The sequence below is a fragment of the Falco rusticolus genome, chromosome 4 (assembly GCF_015220075.1).
Source record: "Falco rusticolus isolate bFalRus1 chromosome 4, bFalRus1.pri, whole genome shotgun sequence".
NCBI classification, from domain to species: Eukaryota; Metazoa; Chordata; class Aves; order Falconiformes; family Falconidae; genus Falco; species Falco rusticolus.
Genome location: NC_051190.1, coordinates 66,546,093 through 66,566,162, shown reverse-complemented (window position 1 = coordinate 66,566,162; position 20,070 = coordinate 66,546,093). Strand labels below are relative to the sequence as shown.

Genomic DNA, 20,070 nt, shown 5'->3' with positions numbered 1-20,070 from the left:
TTACCAAACAGACTAATCTCATGAACTATGTTGATTCTTTCTTTTGGAAATGGCTGAGAAGGCAAATACAAGTTTTCTCACAGCTAACAGGCAGACACTGCAAATATCTACCTTGCTCATTTTGCTGTTTCCTTGGGTTTTCATTCCTTTTTTCAGACTTTTTCTCTGCGTTTGGTCTTACAACCTCAGTAGTGATATGCTCTAGAGAAACTATTCTGAATTTGCACTTAACTAAGCAAACAGTTCTGACAGAGAATGTTTTCATTTTACTTCGAATACTACTTATAAACTGTATTTTATAAAATGTTGCAACTTGCCTGATAGAAAGCACATCACCTGGGGCATCTCCTGTCTGCTCTGCTCCTACTCTCACTTTTTTGACAGCTTCTAGCCTCTCACCTCTATCTAAAAATACTTTACCACCTACACATATGCACACAATCAGTTCCTCCTTTCTCTTCTTTCTCACTGCTACAAAAGCACTTTTTAACAAAGTGCAGATACTGTGGGCTTTTTGCATGAACTTGTCAATTTACTCCCCATCTCCTGACTCCAGTAACAGATGAGACACTTTCATTTATATAACTGTGCATTATAAGGAAAATAAACTGAAAAAGGGATAATGAAAGAATATAGAAGAAGGAACCCATATTTCTCAGAAGTTCAGTGAAGAACTTTCACCATGATGCTACAAAGGAATGTTCTCTGCCTTAAGGAGGAACTTTTATCCACAGTTCGGAGATTATTTGTTTTACTGTGAAAAATCAGGGAGGAATTTGTAGGATTTTTCTACCTTGCCAGAAGATTATTTTTGTAAATCGTGTTAGCTAGACTGGGCTGTGGTCAGCGCATGCTTTCACTTTGTGCTGTTCATTTGCCAGATGGTCATTGTGGTGCCCAGTATTTGTATCTCTCTCTCTGAGATCATGCAGTGGTAGCTGTCACAGAAATCCAAATACGCCTATTGCTTGTATTAGCAGTCTCAGATTGCATGTAAAGAACAATTTTTTACAACTATCTGATTGTCAGTGTTACTAAAGAACAAAGTGAGATTTGTTTTGGCCAAACTGTTCCTTTAATTCTTCTCTTGCCAAGACCATGCTCACTACTTACCTGTGAAGGTAAACTGTTTATCACTTTTCTCTTCTTGAGCACAGTATTCCAAACTGTATCACTTTGATGTGGAACATAAAAATACACCTCTGAGTCACAGCACAGAATTAAGAGTGGAGGAAGGTATTGAATAATTTTCTGTCAGAATTGCTAAAGCAGACAATGGGTGGAGGACATTTCTTTGTGCTACTTTGACTTAAGACCTTTGCCTAAGCTAAATCTTGATCAGCTCTGCACAGCTAGTCATGTCTTGATCTAGCCACCATTTGAACTAACAGGCCATACAAAAGGCACAATTAATCTTTCAAATAATAATATCTCTTTCATGGAATAAACCTGTAATGAAAGGAATGGATATTCAAAAAGCACAATGTAAATGTCCATTTATACCTTGGAGAATTAAGAGTCCTGCACCAGTGTCTTTAATTTCTAAAAGTACCTTATTTTTTGTCTAATGAAAAGGAAAGAATTGTGTTTATGAACCAGTGATAAGCAAAATCAAAAGAAATATAAAGATATTACATGGCTGTGCAAAAAGAATTAAATAAACCCTTGTGTGTTAAATGTTTTATTCGTATTGAAGTTCATTTTGTTATACTGTGCAGAGTTCAGGCTTAGAGAAGATACACGAAGGAGTTTCTAGTTCCCTAAATCACTTAAGTTCAGAATTCACGCGAGTGCAAGAGCTCAGCATGGTTCAGTGAGCAACTAATTAGCTCTGCTAATCCCATGCAACCTCAGAGGCTTCTCAAGGTCCAGTAACATTCCCAGTGGACAGTCAAAGTGAAGTTCTGTGAGGTTGTCCAGTTTATGCTGAATGCTATTTCTGGGGAATAGCAGAGATTGATAGACTGGATGGGAGTCACCTCAGCTTAACGGGGATAGCTAAAAGTCAGGGGAGAGGTTCATTCTGCCAAATTTTTCGGGGTATCTATTAGTATGTATCTACATCAAAGGTAGATGCCTAAGCTCCCTGGAAAATCAGTGGAGTTGTATTTGTTACAGTCAAAAGAGTCTAGAGAATAATTAATCTCATCTTAAAGCAGGTACCCATATGTGAGCAGAACGATTACACTCTAGAGTCTATTGAAGTAATTACACTGTGGAAATCATTGCTGCTGGAACTGTTGAATGCCAAAAGTTTTCAGGTTCAAAAAGTATTAGACAAACTAATGAGGAAAAATTGATGACTTGAAGTGAATTTAATCCTATCTATCCTCAGAAAAACAGACATGTTGTGTGTGATATTTCTCTGAAGTTTTTCTCTGAAATATTTTGTTCTACAAGCATGACATTTTCTCTTAAAGATGTTGCTTGGTCACTATAGGGTGGGTTGTGAAGAAAACAGAGAGAGCAATCCTGATGGAAGAGGTTTCACTCTATGGATCCCGGTGATTCAGAAAAAAATACTTCATCTAGTAACCGTGATATTTAACTCAGTAAACGTTTTTGCAAATCACGGTCTCAGGCTCTGGCTGTGCTGATAAACAAATGGGGCCACCCACCATGTTAAATCGTTAGCATGCTCCCTGGTATGGTTTCGGTGCATGGTTTTGGCCGAACTGAATCTCTCCATGTCCAAGCAGTTTAAGAATTAGCACAGACCAGAGACTGTTCCCATTAGGGACTTTGGATGCATCCACTCTGGTTTTGAGGGTGACAGAGTGTAGCTGATGGATGCTGCCAGTTCACCAGGGCCAGAGAGCAGTCTTAGCCTGTTTCATTTACTAGTACAGGCACAGCTTTAGTGTCCAGGGCTGCCTATATGACTTGGCAAGCTGCTGCTGCATGAAATACTGTATGTGCAGGGTGACTTTCCTATTTGAGCTGTGATAGGTGTGAGCTGGAAATGAGGAGGTGCTTTCTACCCATAATAGAAATAAGAACTAGAATAGCCAGTAGTAGCAAGGGTAAAAAATACTTTTTTTTAATCATTCATCATGGAAGAGACCATTTGAAGCATGTTAACAGTGCACTCCATCTTCTGTGAGGTCTCTAACCATTTCCATATTCTCGTATTCAGTTGAACGTCACAAAGGTTAAGAGGGATTTTAATTCCTTTCTGTAAATATTTCAGGGGAAACACCAACAGAAGCTTTTCTCTCTAAGAAAAATGGATGCAAATTGGCTTTCTTTTTTCTTTTCTTTTTTTCTTTTTTCTTTTTTCTTTTTTCTTTTTTCTTTTTTCTTTTTTTTCTTTTTTCTTTTTACTTTTTACTTTTTTCTTTTTCCTGTTTTATAAAGCCCCTTGTCATCAGGAGGATGGAGATTTTTAATGGCTTCAGAGGCAGCACTAATATCGAGAAAAAAATCTTAACTCATTTCAAGATGCTGTTAGATCCATTTAGAGAAAAGATGTGACTTGGTTGCTTATGTCAAAGGAAGAAGGATTTGAAGGTCCCTGAATTCTCTGTGGCTGTGCCTATACCAGTGAGTTAAACATGCCTGAGCATCTCTCAGACAGTGAGGTCAACTGGCCCAGAAGGGCCCACAACCATAGGGCTCTTAATCTTCAAAATCTGGTGTTCACATCTAGACTACCTATTGGGAAAGGTCTCATCACAAAACATGCGTGTGATATGGCAAGCTAGCCTCTGACCAAAGCCATGGGAAGGACTGTTCTAAGAATTTCACAGTATAGATGATCAAGTTCCAGTGCCTGTGACCATGTTTAATTTACTAGTACAAGTGCCACTTTTAATTCTTCCATCTCCAGTTCATCTATTCCATTATAGCCCCTGCGCCAACTCTTCTCTAATTCTGCTTAATGAAAGAGAAAACAAACCTTCCGTGCCAATAGCTGCTGCAGAAGGAGTCAGGTTATGACACTTCTATGACATGCTGCGTTTCTTTCTTTCAGTTCTGTGTTTTGCTTCTGAAAAAAAAAGTTATTTCAAGTCCGAGTGGGCTGGTATGAGGGAAACTATGCGCTGGCTCAGAGTTCTTAGCAATTTCAGCATATCATAGCCATTCCCAAGGAGTCACTGGAGTTCATGAACCAAACCTTCCGATTCCGTTGCTCCTTCTTCAAATAGAGCTATCTTCAGGAATCCAAATCCACATTTTGCCTTGTTTGCTTTCCTGCAAGTTTCTCTGCTGGTTTTCTGTGTGCTTTCTGTTCTTTCTCCCTAATTGTTTTCCATTGGAAAAGGAACAAAAACCCTTACAAAGTATTTCATTGCTCTAAGGCTGGCATAGCAATAATGCTGTAGGACACAGTTAATGCTGCCATTAGTCCTGTTGTCTCAGCTGCTTCTAGCCAGAAGTGAGTCATTCATTTTTCACTAGAGAGCAAACCATGGGAGAAACTCATAAGAAGGGGATTAGCTGGGTCTTCATTATTTGTATGTGTTTTTTTTAAATAGTAAAATCAATGTGTCATTAGAAAGAATGGAAATCTGTAGTATTTTGGCTGGACCAGCACAGGTTTACACCCCAAGCTGATGTGAAGGATCCTCTGGAACATTTTGGGTAGATCACAGCTTGATTGTACAATTGCTCCTTGATAAAGAAAGGGGGAAAAGAAAAACCATGTTAGCTGCAACACTGCATTGCACCTCTTCACCATAGCTGTTGTGTGGTGCCTTTTCCCCCAGTCTCAGCCATTCCCTATGCTGGCACTCCCTAAAGCGTCAGTGGAAACTTCTCACCTGTATCACTGTCATTAAGCCAGTCCCCAAACTTCCTTGTTTTCATCAAAACCATTGATTTGTGTAACCACAGACTTCATTTGAAAACTCAGTTTTCAATTTAATAAATGGTAAACCTTTTAGTGAAAACGTTGGTGGCAAATAGAAACAATTTTGGAAGGGGGAGAGGCTTATATCTCTTTTGAAGCCCGCAAAATAAAAATATGTCCAGTATATGGACATTTTAGCCAGTTCTAGTTAGCTCACTCCCTAATTAGATAGTCTAGAAGCTGCATACTAGGTCATGACTTTAGTAGTATGTAATATGTATGCTCCATCCGCTGTTTTACATAACTGAGGTCATGATCTCTTCCTGCAGAGTGGGAAGAAATATGGTGCAGCACCTGTCTGCCCTAACAACAGAGTGAGGCTGTGTAGGATGCTGGTTTCGGTCAGGATGAAACTATGCCCTGGAAGGGAGGAGCCCATAGCTAGTTAGTCCATCGCTAACAGCTGAGCCAAGATAAAAGCTGTTAAAGCCAAGGTGGGTTCACAAGGAAGTAGCAGCAGAGCTGTAAGTACCTATTATACCACTGATAAAAGAATACCTAGAAGGTGCTTCCAATTATGAAATAATAACTATACCTTAGGGATGAATAAACTCCAAAGCCAAATGCGAGGTGTTCATTGGCTCAGAGTTTTGTTATCATTATATTTGCAATTAATGAAAAGGGAGGGAGAGTTCTCGGGCTCCCTGCCGAGATAAAAAAAGCAAGGAGGGGGGGAGGGGGGGAAAACAAAATTAAAAACAGGCCCTGACTTGGGTCAAAACAAATTTAAATGTGAGAGTTTTTGTAGCAAAACAAAGACCTTGTAGTTTAGTTCAAATGAAGCAGAAACTGGATTTAAAATCATGTTTACCATCTCTTCCAGATTAGCATCGTAACCGTGAGACAGTCACTCTAAAGTGGGCCACCTTCAGTCCCTCTGGTTGGCACAGTTCTGGTGTGTGGAAAATATATGAGCAGTCATTTCAACAAAGGACATGAATGCTTCTCAGCCTCGAGCACTCCTCAAGGATGGAAGATATCTGAAGCTCAGTCCCTCTGCCAGTGAAGATTTAATTATTAATGCTAAGTGGAACAGCAGCAACAGGATTGCAAGCACCCCAGAATATTTAATGGTGTGGCAGATAGCGATGAAGGACTGAAAAAGAGGTGGTGGAGGGGGCTTAAATCCCCTGAAGCAGACACTGAACCTGCGTCTTTCACACTGAGAATGAATGTTCAAAGAGAGGCGGCCCCCTCCCCCAGCTCCGTGATGGGAATACAGTGACATTGCTTTTCCTTTGCTCTCCCTAGGCAGCATCGTTCAGATTAATTCAGATCAAATCTATGAAGTTTCCGAATAAATGAAAAATAAAAAATCACAACCTTATTTGTTGTGATTTTACTATTCACTGGGAAATACATTATCCATTCCTACTCTTGTTTAATGGAAATTGTTTAGTGCGTTATTAACCCCAAGTTATCATTAAGAGAAACACAGTATCCATAGGCATCTTGTCTCTTGGTCAGAAAATGAAGTGCAAGATGGTTACTTCTGAGCAGGTCTCTCAAACTGCAGGTTTTTGTGCCCGTCCATCTGGCACTGAGTTAAATGCTAGAGCTCACCTCCCTATATTAACTTTGTCGTAACAGAACAGCAAAATAATCACAGAGCTGGAAATCTGGACCACATAGTCCGTGCATGCCACAAAATGATTGTCTCATTAGGTGCTGAACACACAATAATTCGAAAATAAGCATGAAACAGGTTGCTGCTGTGGAGGCTGAGAAGCTGCCATACCAGCAGAAGTTAAAACAGATTTGCTGATATAGTGGAGGGTAGATAATAAACATTACTAAATTTTAATAGATACAGGTCTTCAACTATTGCTCTTGCAATTACATTATTATTGGGATCTCAATCACATACCCACCCAAAACAATTATGTTCGTCAACCCTTTTAATTTGCTTCTTGGAAGGTGGCAAGGGAGACATAAAAATGGAAGAATTGCCTTTTCTTTCAGTATTTTTCTGCATGTTTTATGAGAGGGCATTACCCATTCTTCCCACTTTATTATGCCTTTTTTTAGGAACTTGTAAAGGTTTATCTCTGGAAGAGACCAGTACAAGGAAACCCTTGTATAAGAAAAAAACAGAACATCGTGGTAAGGAGAAAGCAGATCAGAAGTTTCTAAGTGTGCTCTCTCTTTAGGAAAAAAAAAAAAAAAAAAAAAAAAAAAAAAGTTCAGTGATACTGAAATGTTACAAAGTAGAAACTGAGAAAGGTTTTCACACAAACTGGAACATGGAACTTGTTGCCAAAGTCTTTCACTGAGGCCAAGACCGTAGAGAGGTGAGAAAACAAAAGGAGCTTTGCGCAGGTAGCTGTGGAACAGCTGCGGTTGTAAATGCTCAGGTTTTGCAGCATAGACCAGCCTTTTGTGTCTCCCCCTGGTGAATAAGAAACCAGGACGTGTTGTCTCATTTGCTATTCCTCCAGAAGAGCTTGATTTTTTCGACTTTCAGAGATGAGATGTTGGCGCAAACAGACCTCTTGAGCTGAGAGCATGGGTCTATATTTATGTTTAGCCTATAAGAATTTTGAGGTGTTTAATCTTGACAGATGTAGGGTGTAAGTTTACCAAGTAAAATCATCACTTCTAGACACAAATGTGCTTGATTCCTAAGGAAACATGCTTTATAGATTTCAGGTTACCCAACCTGTGTTGTTCTTTCCTGTTCCTTTGTTTACTCCAGAGAAACTCAAGAAAGTTAAACAGGTTTCCATTTCCTGTGACAAAAGCCAACTGCACGCAAATTTGATGGTTTGCAAAGTGTGCAGGTTGATTAACGGTGAATCACAAGATAGAAATTCCTCCAAAGTATTTTCAGGAGCTATGAAACAGCCGTTTACAAGATAGTACCAGGATTTTGTCCCTGTCTTTTTAAAGATGCATCCTATACGCCCACCACTCTTTGCAATATTATAGGCAACAGTTATTTTTAGGTCATGCCTCAGTCACGCCTTGGCATCCCATGTGTGACCAGCTGCATCACCTGACAGGTGGCAGGACAAGTAGCTGGGTCACCTTTGAGCCCTAAGGCCAAGATGAGTGAATAAAACCACATTTCCACCACTGGAAAACTTAAGAAACAAAGGGAATGTGTACCTGTCTCTCTTCTTTATTTAAAATCTCCCCCCCGAGCAATTATAGATGAATTATGCACTCTTCCCCTCTCCTGTGTATGCACTTTCTAGCTGGCTAGATTTTAGTAATCTATTATTCATTGGCTTGCTCTCTCTTCCCTCCTTTCCCCCTCTCTCCTCACCGCCGGGATCTGGCAGGGCTGCTGGGGAGGCTCCAGTCCCACCCGTGCCCAGGCCCCCACTCCTCCCGCTCACCCACTACGGGTTATTGCCATCTGCTGGAAAACCAGGGTGGACTGCCAGAGAAACTCATCCCCATTCCTGGAAGTCAGGCCCCTTAAACTGGGTGGCTGAGCTGTGAGCTGGGGCTTGCTGCAGCACAAGGGGCATCTCGGGGGGCACTAGGGGAACAGGTTGCCCCCAAGGCTCTGGGTGAACCCTAAAGCAACTGCCGTGCAGCAGCCACAGGATTATTACGCAGAACTAGGTTGTCACACAGTTGGTAGGCTTCCTTTTAAATACAGATCTTTTCAGGTCATTTCATTAGGTATACAAGACTTTCTTCTCTCAAAGGTTAATTAATCCTAAACACAAGTGAGAAGAATCACATTTAAAATTCCCCTAAGCAGGCAGGTATTTTAGGAACAGTAAGATCTTCCACATCTTACAAAACCAAAAAACTACTCTGGAAATAAGGATGCATTCTGATTCCAGGAGCTCCTGAGCCTTTCTGCAGCCTCTGACTGACCACCTAATGGTCCTGCTGAGCAAAATGTGGGCAAAGAAATCTACTGTACTATGTAGGATCCCAGGCAGGTGACTATCAATATGCACATTTAAAAGAAGCTCTTACGCTTTTGTATCATGTGTCATTATGTTGAAGCTCAACTGCTATCACTGTCAAAGGGAAATTAATTAATGTCTTAATGGGAGATGAAATGACAGCTCTGATTTGATGTGTTACCTTTTATTCCTGACTGTACATTGCAGTCATTTAATACCCTCCAGATAGGTGCTTTTCTAGAAGTATACAGATTACTTTTTATAGCTCCAAATCTTCTTTTACTTCTTTACTTACAACTTCAAATAACTTTTTAATTGGCTTGTCAGATAGCAAAAGGCCAAGTAAGGTGCTCAAGAGGGTAATAATCCTGACCAAGGAAAATACAACGTAGAGGGGAGACAATTACATTTACTAGACAAGCCTATGATGTATCACAAAGATTTAGTTCATATTATAGATAAAATTGCAAAACAATTGCAAATAATACCTTAAAAGAGGACAGATCTGAGAATCCAAACACTTGCTTTGGAATATTTTTTAATTAAAACCATATGTTTCATTATCTTAATTTTAGTATCCTGAATATTTGGCTTGGTGTGAGTGCTGGGAAGTTTTTGTAAAAATGCTACACCAAAGACAGTGTTCAGGTTATCTTCCTAGGCTGAGGAAATCTGACAGTCATTTATCTGCAGACAGATTGTAGTCTGACAAAATGATATGCTGATGACTCTCTATTTTCTGTAAATTCTGCAATTTTTCATTCTGCGATTGCACAGAAAGAAGACAAATGACCTTGTTAAAATCAATGCTCCCCAAAGTAAAAGAAGCCTTTGATTTGGTCAAGATCGTATTATCTAGCACTTACATGTGAAGGCTGTTGAAACTTTATATTGATTTTTGAGCATCAGAAAGAGAAACAAGTAGTGGATCTGCAGAGGCTGCAGGGCCTTCTCACACCGGGCTTTTGTCACATGCATTTCATTCATGGATTTACTCCTGTTAATTGACCGTAAGATGCAGATTATTATTTTATCATCCACCTGCATGCTGGAAAGTATGTAACAAGGGAAGTGAAGTACTCAGTCGTTCACATTTACAATCCATACTGCCATGAACAAGTAATAGATATAACAGAGTAAAAAAGTGGCTTCTGTGCTGAAGAATTAGTACTAGAGAAAAGAAAAGAAGTGGTATACAGAGAGAAGAAGATGGCGTGGCAACTAGGCAGCCTTGCTGCTGCAACCATCGTATGTGACAAAAACCCCCATGGCACAGTGCTCGGAGCTGCAGGAGGGCACAAGCTTCCCCGTTCCCCTCTTCCCCTCAGGGAATCTACAGCTCTGGGCACCACAAAAATACTGCAGTTGAATGGCAGCATTGCTCTTGCTGCTTGATTTGGGGGATGCTTCACTAGAGCATTTTACTGAGTTTTAGCAAGAATTAATCAACTAATGTACCAATAGCACACCAAGCCTGTCCTGCTGGTGGTCCATTTGGAGGTATGATTTAAATATATTTTTTTTAGTTGCTGTTTTTAGAAATGCTTTCGGGTAGGAGGTAAAGGAATGTAATTGGTGTAGATGATTCTCACAATTTTGTGTTCGTTTGATTTAAAGGCTGGCTTGGCTGATGCAGGACTGTGATATCAGGGCTGTGCACAGGCAGGTTTCTCCCTCTCTCTCTGCCCACAGGGTGCCTTCCTTGGTCCCCCTTACCACGTAAAGGAGTCATTCTGTCCTCCCACACGATGCCTAGGGCTGGGGGGCATGGTGGGTGCCCTTCAAGCCTCTTTCCAAACCCTAGGGGAAATCGCAGCTGGAACCTGCCCATAAACGAGAGCGGGGGTCCTCAAGCCCACTGCCCCATGCTGCCTACACCTAGGAGGGGCTGAGAGAAAGGCTTGGCCGGGGAGGACTGGGGACACCAGAGGAGACTCAGCTGGGACCGGTTTCCCTGTGAGGAAGGGGAAGCAGCAGATGGAGCTGGTGGTCAGCTTCTGTCAGGGGTTTCTCTACTTCTGACCCAGGACACCACACAAGTTTCCATTCACTCCTCAACATGCAAGCCTTAGCAGCATGACGCTGCTGTAGGACATGGGGTTTAAAACAGCGAAGACCTTTTGTTTACAGGTTTCCATTTCAAAACACGGAAGGTTTTATATAGCAGGGTAGAGATTTTTCTGTCAAGTCTAATCCAGGCCAATGCCACGCCGTAATCCCCTAATTATACTACGCTGTAGGATCAGTGTCTCTAATCCCTAATTATATCTTTGCTTGGAAAATGTTTTGTCTCACTTCTGTCTCTTCCACAGGTCTCCACCTGCTGCTAGTAGGTAGATCTCAGTAGTTTCTTAGAAGGAAATAGCAAATTCTCCCCCAAAAGTAGTTCAGACATCCTAAAACTGTTCATAAATTTGACCCAAATAGTTATATCTAGGAAAAAAAAAAACCCAAACAAAAACATGATTAATTGTTGGTGACAATTCTGCCCACTGTGAAGGGGGGATTCTGCAGGATGCTTTTGGCTTTGCTCACTCAGAGGCTCTTCCAGTCTCATCACTGAAAATCACTCACCCCTAGGCATTGGAGACTTATATCTGCTCCAAAGGAAACCTCATCCATTAGGGAGCATTTAACCAATGAGCAGTGATTACCCAGCTATTCAGGAGAGCATCCCTGAACAAGACACGATTTATTGCTCAATTGGACACAATTGCAACGTTTTGACATCCTGACATCCTTGTCATTCACCCAGCGCAACGGGGGCACAGCTGCTTTCTGAGGGAGGACTTGTCAGCATGGTGCTGGCTGGCATTGTCCTCTCCAGCTTGTCTCGGTGCCCCTCTCTCCTTTCTCCTAACAAAGGCTTTTATTCACATGATTTCCTGGAAACCTGCTGGGTGGGAGGAGAAGAGCCAGAGGAACAACTGTCTCTCCCAAAGCATTTGGCCCCCAAATATATGGCTGTCTCCAATGCCTCTGGGCCAGCCCACTCCGGGGAAGTCTCCACTGACCCTAAATGGTAGATGTGGGTTTAAATTTCTTTCTTTTTTTTTTTTTTTTTTTTTTCCCCCCATCCTTTCCACCTGCTGTGTGTGGTACTATTGGTGAATGCAAGGAAAATTTTTTTTTTGCTTTGGGTCAGATGGGATGTTTTATGTGGACAAAGCTTTTTTAACCTGAAAGAAACACCTGCAAATTTTACATACTGCTCATTTGGATCTTTGTTTCTTTGTTTCTTTTATTAATATTTTGGTTCAGCTGCTGAACTGAAATAAAAAAAAAAAAGGTTCATAATGTTGGGATGGGGCTGACTCCCTGTTCAGAATAATAATGGCAGTTGGTTCAGTGTAGGCATTGGTTTAGTGACCTGTGGAAAGTCTGCAGTGCAAACAATACTTGGTTCTTCTTGAGTCCTGTACAACTTCCACAAAATGAAAGAAATCAGTGGTCTGTGGATCTGGCCCTACCACTGTAGCAGCTTGTAGAAGCCACTTGATAATACTGCATCAGGATTCAGAGATTTAATAACAACTACTATGTGAAAAAGATGCAGAATTAAATTAATCTCACATTATTCAAAGTGGGAGCAGTAAATATTGTAGAGGACCGTTAAGGAGCGGAAGGTTAAAAATGCTGATCCAGCAGTACCAGAAGGGCTTGGGGACAGGTTTCAAAGCAGCGTTTAGTTCAAAATGCTTTAGGAAAAACAGTAACAGGCCATGAAGGCTTTGGGGTATACAGGTGGGAAGCGTTTGGTGAAAAAACAAGTTTGCTTTCTTGAAAATCAAAAAGAAAGAGCAGGAGTGGTGCTAATGAAGAAACTGGGGAGCTCACTGTCCCCCACCCTCTCCTCCCTCTGGCAGGGATGGGGTGCTGTGCTGTCTGCACCAGTGCTGAGCTCCCTCTTTTATTAGGTACTTCAGCATATTAAAAGCAGAGTGATTTTAAATTTCAGGTTCAGTGTTAGTAGGCAGATAGTCTGGCCTTTCCCTGCATTTGGGGGGTTGGAGGTAATCATGAAATTGCCCCAACATTCGCCATGACTCAGAAAAACCTAACACTGAGAAATCCCAGGTTGGGTCCCCATACCAAACACATCTGGCAGTGCCTCTGTCATCCTGGAAGCCTTTGATGGGACCAGAGGACAAATGCGGTGGCATCAGCCAGGCAGAGCTGTCTTTCGGCATGTCTTTTGCAATGGCAAATGTTATTGGTAGACAACTCCTAAGTTTAGTCATTGCAAAGGTATCTCAGACACAGGACAGGTATGTTAGATGTGGAACCATGAAGGTAGGATACCCATGGACAAGCTGCATAACCCAGTGGTTTTGGTGGACAGCATTGCTGAGCTGCGGGCAGTTTTGTTCACACATCTCCAGTGGTGTGAGCAAGTCTGACATCTGTTCCCCAAACTGGTAGGTGGCAGGTAAGGGCTGCTGGCATTTGTAAAACTGGTGTGTTTGCCTCTGAGAGCAACAAACCATGATTTTGTGAAGCTCTCAGGATCTGAGCCCCTCTGGCACAGCAGAGTGTGAGACCTGTGGCGCTCTCCATGCTCCATGTTTGTAGGACAGGTGAGGAGGTGAGGAGGTCTCTTCCCAGGTGCCATCAGGGAGAGACCCTCACCGTCAGCCTTGTGTGTGCAATACTCTCATAACCTGGTGGTGACCGTGGTGGAGGGAAGTGCTGTTCAGGCACTGCTGTCACTGTGCCTCTGCTTTCGATGGGTTGGCGGGTTGAAGCCCTGGGCTGCCTGTTGCATATCGACTCTCTGCTCTCCGTGGAAGGGGGGAAGCTCACAATGGGAGGAGGGGGCTCTTGGAGTTTGAATTGGAGGAGACTTCAAGCAAAGAAAGATGAACTGGAGGACCTTCAGTATTCACTGATTGTGTTTTTTTTCAGGGAGAGAGCTGGCTTTCATCTGGGCTCAGGGTTACTTTATCCCCCAGAGATGTGCTCCAAGAAAGAGGAACTTCCATCTCTTGGGAGGCTGGGTTGCAGCAGTTACTGTGAGATGCAAACAGTCCCTCCGCGTGATACTGCACAATGGATTAATACAGCTCAGGACTATTTGTACAAGCTGAGCAGGATTTTCAGCACAGCAATTGCCCTAAAACTCTGGAATTCCTAATTGCCATCACAACCCTGTCATTGCATGACTGATACTCAGTATGTGACACAGCATTAATTGTGCATTTCAGTTTGGAAATTGCAACTAATTACTGTTGTCCTGACGAGTGCTTCTATACTTCCGCCTGTTCACACACACGGGGTTGGTAGGAATACATCAAAGATTTGATCTGTCTAAGCCAGTCGTTCAAGAAGTATGAAATTACGGTGAATCTCAGGCCAGTAATGGCAGCAAAAGCTGTGGGCCAGCTGGAGTGCATCCCCATGTCACAGTGTGAAAGTGAAATTCATACATGCTTTCGTTAGGTTGGAAGAGTGGATTTTGATGCCCTGACTTGTTAACCTTGCACCTTTCCTGGCATCACACCCAACTTGGAGGTTTATCTAGTGAAATATGACTATGAATAATAGTCCTCCAAACAAGCTAATGTCATAATTTTTTAAGAGAAACGGAAGCAGAGACTCCTTCCAGGAAGGAGTGTGGTGGCGGGTGCGTGCCCACGCCTGCCACAGGGCAGCTCGGAGGCAGCCAGGTGCCTGGGGGCCGGCAGCACGTTCCACTGAGTCACTCCGCCTTGGAGCACCCCGCTGCTGCCAGCTGAACACCGCCTCCTGCACCTCCCGAGTTACCAAACCATCATGCAATTAAGGTGATGGCTCTTGCACAGGTAATGCTCTGGACACTGCCTCAGCCAGAAGCACTCAAACAATGCCTGCAAAGCAAATGCAGTGTCCCTAAGCACCTATGTCGAGGCTGGTACATGCCTGTTTTGAACAGGAACGGCAATGTGTGCCACAGCCTTGCTACCGGAGACCTGAACCTCCCATTTAGTCTAAACATGCCCATGGCCGCCCGTGGCATCTGTCAACATCCTGATTCAGGTTCCTGCTATGGCTGCTGCTCACAGCCACCAAGGTCATGAGTCACGGGGGAGTGGGTGAGCACACTGGCTCCCTTCAAAGCACAATGCCCTTTCCTGAGGTTTGGAGGTTGCTTTTTATTTCTTTTAATGTTCCCTTTCATGTGGCCAAAGGCCTGCCCTCCTTCACAAGGGGAGAAAGGGAGGGCCAGGACACAGCTCAGCTAGCGCAGCTGAATCATACAGAGGCAGGATGTTGTGTGAATCTGAGAGCAGTTTAAGAGGCAGACTAAAAGCAAGGTGCTTTAGCCTGAACACAGCTCTACTACCCCATCCCCTCCATCACCATCTTAGTTATTATTTATTGCCTAATTAATAACAGATGTTCTACTTCTGTTGCTAACATACTATGAGACTTTCAGAAAATCATTCTGTACCCCCATGTGTGATCTTTACACAGAAAAGAAGTCTGACCTCTGTGATGTGTTTCATAAGCCAAGAGCAATAAAAACGTGTTTCCCCCAGGAGCTATTTTCTCTGTCTCAAGCAAGACTTTCCCAATATTTGTTTGTCTGCTTTTCATTTTAAAAATATAGTTTAAAATGTTTAGCAGTAAGAAGTGCCATTATAAAAACAAACTGTACAAAGTCTCCAACATGTGACAGCCTGGGGTAATCTCACTGACTGTATTGCACATGCATTAGCACACACATCAAATGAAAATAACATTTTAGAGGGGAACATATTCCACGTCACTCCCCCACAAGAATATTTCAGAGGGTATAAGAGACTTGCAGCTGTTCGGAAAGTATTAGTCTCATTGCAGAGTGAATCAATATTCAGTGACATATCTTTTTCCAAGCAGATCAGAGTACAAGATCTTCCACTTTGTTGATGCTCTGGGTATGCTTGTGCAGAAAGAGAGGTGGCAGCATGCAGCTTCCTACCACCATCTCCCCTGGTGCACCGATGCTACCTGACAGCAAGACACCTGCATTGCCAGCTGTCCCCTGGTACAAGCAGCAGGTATGTTACTGCTGCCAGCCATGGGAGTATGACCAGCCACAGCATTAGGATGGCACGCTGCATTTTCAGGGCACTGTGTGCTTCTTAGCGAGTGTTCACTGCGCTGAGTGGAGTGTGCAGCAAGTTCACAGCGAGGAGTCCACACGCTGGACTGCTGCCAAGTCAGGCTCTACCTTGCAAGCAGCTGTATTAAATGGAATGTGAGCTTTGCTGACACTTAGCGCCAGGCCCAATCTGCGCCAAGTTGGTTTATGCAGCTAATGCCCTGCTGGGGCAGGGTAGCTGCTCCCTTCCCACCAGCCAGAGGGATGCTCAGCCACAGCTGCTCTGCTCCCTGGAGTGGGAGGAACTCCAACCACAGCCTCCTTGAGCACTGCTAGGGCTGCTGCTGACCTCAGGCTGCGTGGGTTGGGGCTGCAAGCACAGCGGAGAGTGGCCCTGCCTAACCCCACATTCATGGTGTAAACTGAATTAGGTCATTTCATCTGGAGAGCACCCACAAGGCTGTCTCTGTATCAAAGGATCAGCAGAACATAACTGTCTCAAGGAATAAGAAATCCAAACATACACACACATGCATACATTCACACACATGTATATATACATACTTATGTATTTATGTATAAATATATATACCTGAATACAGCCTGAGGTATTTGGTGTATTAGACAGCAGTCAGCTTCTGTCTGACTTTAATGAGTATTTGTTAATGCATGTGCATTAAATGAATGCTGACTGAGTCAAATACAAATGGTATCAGTAAGATATACAGAAGATAAACCTAACTTCCCAGCTAAATGCATTGCCCTGCTCTCCTCCTCTACCTGGCATTTTCAGACTCCAAGCCTAGGAAACAATCCTGCTACAACCATCACACACGACTAGCTATAAACACAGACTAGAGTCACAGGGATTGTTTAGGCTGCAATAGCACTCTGCGATACTTAACATTTTGACTAGCATTCATAACATCCCAATTACACAGGAGACACAGAAGAGGTAGGTACCTACCCACAAGATGAAAAAACAGTGCAGGGAGCATAACATGCCCCAGGCAAGCTGCTGGAATAACTGTCAGGGAGGGTAAAGCCCAGCCCTGCTCCCCACGAGGGCTTAAACACTTCTTTGCAAATACTCCTTCTAATCCCATCTTTAAAAAAAAGGGGATGTTTTTCAGCTCTTTGAAGGCATATAGGAAGTGGGAGTAGGAAATCCTCTCTGTAGATCCATACATGAATCATGACTTTTTGTTTTGGTTCATTTAAGTGCTGGGTTTGGTTTTCATTGCTGCTACTTTCACCCACTGGCTTAGTGGTTAAAACAGTCAGCTAAGATGTGGGAAACCCTGGTCCAACCCCTTCCTCCACCCAAGGTCAGGGGCAGGCTCTCGCTATCCTCTCGGCTCCACCTGCAGTAGTTCTCCCTTTTTTGTACAGTCCGTAAATATTTCTTGGGTCAAGTCACAGTGAATCTCTGGCCTAGAGGTAGAAAAGCTCTTTCCCATCCTCACTCACAATAATTACTGAATACCAAATAGTGAAATGTTCCCTGACACCAAGACTTCCTAATCTGGGTATAAGAGGGGTCAGCACTTCCCCTCTCCCTGGCTGCAGTGGCCTGGGAGGTGGCAGATGTGTAGGGACTTTGATGACATCAGGTGTGGGAAAGCAGGATGTAACAGAACTAGATCCTTACAAGGGCAGGGCAGGGCGCTGTGAGTACACCGACATGTTGGGTTATGACATTGTCTGAGGCTCCCCTTAGATGTGTGTGCTGGTCTATAATCTGCACTGCTGTAAAGATATAACAGGAGTTAAACTAAAAGGTGGTCTCAATCTTTTCTAAAATATCCGAGGTCAGTATGCATTCAGAACTTCCCGGTGGACACTGAATTTTCTGTTGATGATCCTGCCATGATGCTACCTATTGCTACTAGCAGCACCAGGCAAACTACTCCAGCTCTGCTCTGTAGAGGCTCTAAGCTATGCTAACACAATAAAACATTTGCTTAAGGTGAAAGGTTTTTCCCGGAAAATGTAGGGGCAGGAGAAGAAGTGAAATGGAGGAAAGAAAAGCTCTATACACCTGTATCCCTTCCCAGACCAATACAACACCCACTCCTTTGAAAAGAAGCCCCCTTGACTTTCCCCCGACCACATGAGGCATTTTGCCTTTGAAATTCTCTCCAGGCACACTAGGTTTTAGTCTGCTCTTAGGAATGTACCTTACTTTTCCATTTCTGCTCTGACCACATAAAATTGCAAACCCTTCACGGTGATGCACTTGACCGGCTGAACTCAAAGCAAAGCATCATGGAGCCCCTCCTTAACCACACGGCAGACTGGTCCTTTCTGCTGACGTTTTACCCACCACCTCATCTCCCCAAATTTCTAAGCATTAAAGCAGAGAGGGACCTGCCCCGGCAGGGAGGTGCGCTTCAACCAGCAGAAACCGATAACGGCAGAAGTATTTTGCTGCGTCAAATCCCTGGCAGCACCATAGCTATATATTTTCCTGATGGTTATCTCCTTTCCTGGGGTGCTCCGTGGGTGCAGCACAGGGAAATCGTGTTTCACAAAGTCAGTGCCAACCCACGCCAACTTACCCCTTTATTCAGCGGCAACAAGGTCTTAGCATCTCTTCCAGCATCTCCTCCAGCAGCCAGCCCTTGGTAATGCCCACAGTGAAACGGAGGCACAATTCACTCTCTGCTGCTGTCAGGGATGGGCAGCTCATCTTTTCTCTCCCCTCCCTGTGCCTTGCATTCCCATTTTCCCCCGGGCTCTGGAGGAACAATCCTTGCCTTGTTCCCGCTCAGTGACCTGGCGCTGGGATTAACACGCATGAGCGGCTGCATCATCTGCACAGGGAAAAAATGCTGGGGCTGGGGCTGGGCATAAGTGGCCAGGGCAAAGGCAAAAGCATTTGCCCCAGCCACTTAGGCCTGGCCACAGCATCTGCTGGGGTGCATGGAGATTTAACATAACCCAGGAAAGACATTCCAAAAAACCCCTGACCCACCCTGGTTTTTGAGCAAAATGAAGAGGCTGATCTGTGAGGTTTCTTGGGTGGAAAGGGCATCTGCAGGGAAAGCCTCGTGCTGCGTTGTTGGTGGAGCTGCAGGGAGGAGGACTGCACAGAAGGGGGTCAGATAGGTGATACTTGCAGGAACAAAGCCCCTGGGTAACTTGCCCTTCAGCTGTAAGCTTGATTTCAATAATAATAATAAATGTAGGCCCTTTGTGGGGTGCTGCCAAGAACCTCAGCCCTGCCTGAGGCTGAGTGCCACAGGGAGACCTCCCACGCCAGGAGTGGGACTTGGAGAACACAAATGCCAACTGGGGGAACATGTCAAGGCTGCCGAAGCCTTTTGCACTTCATCTCCAACTGGGAAGCTGATGGGAACAGTTTCCAGCCCTTGCCTGGGGAGCAGTGGAGGAGCCCAAGGGAACAAGCCTGCCCTTCGCTTTCTGTGATTTTCTCAGGGCTGTGCTCTCCAGCACTTCCAAAGGGCTATTTTTTTCAGCTGCTGAGAAGGTGATGTCATGGTTTGAATCTCAAGGCATTTTTTAGAAATACTTTTTATACCCATATGCAGTTTCTTGCAGACTTGAAAAAGGCAGGCAGCTGCAGCTAGATCTGACTTTCCGCTCTGGCTGGAGGCTGAGGGAAGTTCTCCGCTTGTCTTGTGGAAAGCCCTAAGGGAAGGCAAGGGAGGCAACAGCATCCACCCACTGCTTCATTTGACTGTTACAGCACCACCATTTTCAAGTGCTAGCAGGATGCCACAGGATGAAGAAACACTGCTCCAAATGCCTTCAGAGCCCAACACTGGAGCTGGAAGAAGAGGGAAGAGCCATCCCACAACACAGGCCAGGTTACCCGCCGGTCCCCTGGTTCAGAGGTGACTTGTGCCTGAGTAGACATACCTGGGAAAATCTCTGAGAACAACTTGGTGGTGCTGACCCCACAGGGTTCTTTGGGCATCAGGATGCGCTTACAGAAAGTTATAATTTCAGTCTATGTCATTTCACCTTAATCCTTAGGCACATTTCAGGAGCACCTCTTGCCCCCCAGAGCTGAAGCAAGCCCTACTGCCATGGGCAGTGTTTGAGACCTCTGCCTGGCTGGGTAGCAGAGGGAAGGATGTAAATACATGCACTGTGGTGCCACTTCTCCAGGGTCTCTGCCCCCAGCCTGCCCATGATGCCTGCAGCCTGGCAGAGGATGGGAGCAATGCACAACCGGCAAAAATTACTCTTGAGATACCATGTGCTTCCACGTTATTCTCTTTCATGAGCTTCCACAGCAGATGTATCTGTCAAAAGAT

The 20,070-nt window shown here is 44.0% G+C and overlaps 1 long non-coding RNA gene across 1 annotated transcript; it reads right to left on the bottom strand.

The window, feature by feature from the left end:
• Positions 1–1,665: 1,665 nt before the first annotated feature.
• On the bottom strand, positions 1,666–18,494 carry LOC119147908. The gene is made up of 2 exons (XR_005104222.1): positions 18,346–18,494; positions 1,666–4,614 (listed from the first exon to the last, which is right to left on the bottom strand). It is a non-coding gene; the product is annotated as an uncharacterized LOC119147908 (long non-coding RNA).
• Between the last annotated feature and the right edge of the window lie 1,576 nt (positions 18,495–20,070).